Source organism: Pongo abelii, chromosome 4 (assembly GCF_028885655.2).
Source record: "Pongo abelii isolate AG06213 chromosome 4, NHGRI_mPonAbe1-v2.0_pri, whole genome shotgun sequence".
In the NCBI taxonomy this organism is placed as follows: domain Eukaryota; kingdom Metazoa; phylum Chordata; class Mammalia; order Primates; family Hominidae; genus Pongo; species Pongo abelii.
The window spans coordinates 87870335-87874586 of record NC_071989.2 but is presented as its reverse complement, the minus strand read 5'-3'; the positions used below and the strand labels follow the sequence as shown (position 1 = coordinate 87874586).

At 46.3% G+C, this 4252-nt stretch overlaps 1 pseudogene; it reads right to left on the bottom strand.

Moving 5' to 3' along the window:
- Positions 1 to 2759: 2759 nt before the first annotated feature.
- Positions 2760 to 3970, bottom strand: LOC100443729 (keratin, type I cytoskeletal 18-like; annotated as a pseudogene).
- Between the last annotated feature and the right edge of the window lie 282 nt (positions 3971 to 4252).

The following is a 4252-nucleotide window of genomic DNA, read 5'->3' as shown; positions in this document are numbered from 1 at the left end:
TAAGATATTCCATATGGGTACAATATCAGTAACAGCGGAGGCTTTCACCAGGTTCAAAGGGTGGGCCAACAATCAATCTAGGATTACTAAACCTCTCTCTGAAAGATTTTGTCATTTTGGTCTTCCTGGAGTTTGTTGGAAATTCCCTGTTTTTTGGGAAAAAAAATATTTAATTTTGATTTGTCTCAGTCTAGCAGCTTGCATCTTCTTGCCAGTTAGAGCTCATTCTGGGATATGTGCTGTCAACTAGCTGTCACGACCTTTCTTAGCACCAAGAGAAACCTGGGTAAGATCTTTGCTTTCTGCCCTTCATCCTCCATTCCTCGAATTCTCTATTTGCAGAATTTTACCTACTCTGTAGCTGGTAAGTTTTATCTTTCCCTTCCCTTCCCATTCTTTTTTTTTTTTTTTTTTTTTTAGACGGAGTCTCACTCTGTCACCCAGGCTGGAGTGCAGTGACACAGTCTCGGCTCACTGCAGCCTCTGCCACCGTGCCTTGCCTTGATGTAAGGTTTTATATTCATTTTCTAGCAGATCTATGGCTTGATGCAACAAGCAAGAATTGTATTCCAACTTCTCTGTTTTCCAGCCCTTGCCAAGCTATCAACTCAGCACTCAGTTTGGATTAGAAATGGTCTATATAGTTTTCAACTATTGTTAATGAAGATTCCTTTTGTGAGACATTCATCATCTGTTTTTTAATTTCTCAGTCTGGCCGCCTGCCGCTATTTCAGCTGCACAATGCCATTACTCAAAACTTGAATTTCATTTTCTTTGTGAACAAGAGCACTTGCAATGTCTTTTGGAGATTTCTGACAACGTTTGATTAGATCACCGAACTCACTTCAGTCTTCTGCTTCCTGTTGTAAGTATTCAAGTCTCTCTCTTTTTAAAATAGGTGAGGCCAGGTTTGGTGACTCATGCCTGTAATCTCAGCACTCTGGGAGGCTGAGGCAGGCAGATTGCCTGAGCTCAAGAATTTGAGATCAGCCTGGGCAACAAGGCAAAACCCTGTCTCTACAAAAAAATAAAAAAATTAGCCAGGCATGGTGGCATGTGCCTGTAGTCCCAGCTATGCAGGAGGCTGAGGTGGGAGGATCACCTGAGTCAGGGAAGTAAAGGTTGCAGTGAACCATGATTGTGCAACTGCACTCCAGCCTGGGCAATGGGATTGAGACTCTGTCTCAAAACAAAGAAAAAATATTATCCAGGTGTGGTGCTACACACCTGTAGTCCCAGCTACTCGGGAGGCTAGGGCAGAAGGATTGCTTGAGCCCAAGGGGCTCAAAGTCAAAGTGAACTGTGATGGCATCACTGCACTCCAGCCTGGGTGACAGAGCAAGACAATCTCAAAAAAAAAAAAAAAATATATACTGAGGGCAGTAGCTCACGCCTGTAATCTCAGCACTTTGGGAGGCCGAGGTGGGTGGATCACTTGAGGTCAGGAGTTCGAGACCAGCCTGGCCAACATGGTGAAACCCCCATCTCTATTAAAAATACAAAAATTAGGCCAAGCACGGTGGCTCACGCCTGCAATCCCAACACTTTGGGAGGCCGAGGTGGGCGGTTTACCTGAGGTTAGGAATGTGAGACCAGCCTGGCCAACATGGTGAAACCCTGTTTGTACTAAAAATACAAAAAAATTAGCTGGGCATGGTGTCACGTTCCTGTAGTCCCAGCTACTCGGGAGGCTGAGGCAGGAGAATTGCTTGAACCGGGGAGTTGGAGGTTGCATTGAGCTGACATCGTGCCACTGCACTCCAGCCTGGAGACAGAGCGACACTCCATCTCAAAAACAAAACAAAACAAACAAACCAACAAAAAAAATACGAAAGTTAGCCAGGAGTGGTGGCGGGCACCTGTAATCCCAGCTACTTGGGAGGCTGAGGCATGAGAATCATCTGAACCTGGGAGGCGAAGGTCCTGCCACTGCACTCTAGCCTGGGTGACAGAGCAAGACTCTGCCTAAAAAAAAAAAAAAAATTAATTGACAAAGATTGTATATACTCAAGGCATACAGCATGATGGTTTGATATGTGTATAGATTTTGTAATGATTATCACAATCAAATTAACACATTCAACACTACCCTTGCTGTTCAGTAGATTCCTAGAACTTGTTCATCTTTTTTTTTATTTAGACGTGGGGTGTGAGCCAAGCTCAGAAATTGTTCTTATAGCTGAAAGTTTATATCCTGTGATCAACATCTTTTCATTTCTCCTACTCCTCAGCCTTTGGCAACCATCGTTCTACTCTCTGCTTCTATGAGTTTGACTATTTTAGATTCTACAAATAAGTGAAATCATACGTTATGCGTCTTTCTGGGTCTGGCTTATTTCACTTAGCATAAGGTCTTCTGCTTTCATCAATGTTGTTGCATATTACAAGATTTTCTTCTTTTATGTGGCTTGAATGATATCCCATTGTATATATATACACCAAAATTTTCTTCGTTCATTCATCCATCCATGGACACTTAGGTTGTTTCCATATCTTGGCTATTGTGAATAATGCTGCAATTAACATGGGAATGCAGATATCTCTTTGAGATACTGATTCCATTTTCTTTGGATATATACTTGGAAGTGGGATTGTTGGATTGTATGGTAGTTCTATTTAAAAATTTTTTTCCCAATGACCTCTGAATGTTTTATCGGCCTCCTGCTCCCCAAAGGATACCCTGCTTCTGCTGGCTGAATGTCTTGGCACTTTGGTGCCATTGGTCTCAAACACCTAGGGGTTTTTTGGTGTTGTTGGTCTCAAACACCTAGGGGACCTCCTATACTGTCCACTATCCTGTGGTTGGTGGTCTTCTGGATGCTTTGGAAGGAGTTGCTGCTATCCAGGGCATCACCGGGATTGAAGCCCTCCCCGTCTTCCAGCAGGTGGTGGTAGGTGGTGATCTCAGCCTCCAGCTTGATCTTTATGTTCAGCAGAGCCTCATATTCCTCATCTTGGTGCTGCCCCTCTGCCCAGGTCTGTGCCAGCTCCAACTCCAAGTGCAGCAGAACCCTGTTGAGCTGCTCCATCTGCATGGCATAGTGGGTCTCCACCTCCCTCAGGCTGTTCTCCAACCTTCAGGTTGATCTCCAAGGACCGGAGTGTATGTCTCGGCTCCATGAGCATTATCTCAGCAGCTCTGATCTCAGCAGACTGCTTGGCGCTCTCCTCAGTCTGCTAGGACCAGTACTTGTTCAGCTCCTCTCGGTTCTTCTGAGCCAACTTGTTGTATTGGGCATGGATGTCTGCCATGATCTTGGCCAGGTCCTGAGATTTGAGGGCATCTACCTCCATGGTCAACCCAGAGCTGGCAATCTGGGCTTGGAGGCCTTTTACTTCCTCTTTGTGGGTCTTCTTCATGAAGAGCAGCTCCTCCTTGAGAGCCTCAATCTCTGTCTCCAGCTGCAGCTGAGTGGCATTGGTGTCATCAGTGGTCTTGTGGAGCCCATGGATGTCACTCTCCACAGACTGGCACATGGCCAGTTCTGTCTCACACTTGACTCTAAAGTCATCAGCAGCTATATGGGCATTGTCAATCTGCAGAATGATGCAGGCATTGTCCACAGTACTTGCGAAGATCTGAACCCTCAGGTCCTCAATGGTCTTGAAGTAATGCCCCTAGTCTCTGATCTGAGGTCCCTTCTTCTCCAGATGCTCCCAGACTTTGCTCTCCAGCCTCCATTTCTCAGTCTCCCAGGCTCCTCACTCTATCCAGGTAGGAGGCCAGACAGTCGTTCAGGCCTTGCATGGTCTCCTTCTCGTTCTGGATATCCCCTATTCCCACCAGGTCCCCCAAGCCACCCCAGAAGCTTGTGGAGTGGGACACAGAGATCTGGGAGCCTAAGCCCCCGGCACCTGCATAGACACTGGCCATGCTGCTGACCAGCTGGGCCACATAGCTGGGCAGCTGGACAGAGCCCAGGGACCAGTAGTTGGTGGAGGAGGTGGTGGAGCGAGTGGTAAAGCTCATGCTGTCTGGGGAGGAAAGCAAGAGGACACGACTCAGGTTTTGCCTAGGACCTAATTTTTTTTATTTTTTATTTTTTATTTTTGAGCCAGAGCTTCACTCTGTTGCCCAGGCTAGAATGCAATGGCATGATCTCAGCTCACTGCAACCTCCACTTCCCAGGCTCAAGCAATCCTCCCACCTCAGCCTCCCGAGTATCTGGGACTATAGGTGTGTACCACCACACCTGGCTAATTTTTGTATTTTTTTATAGAGATGGGGTATCACTATGTTGCCAAGGCTGGT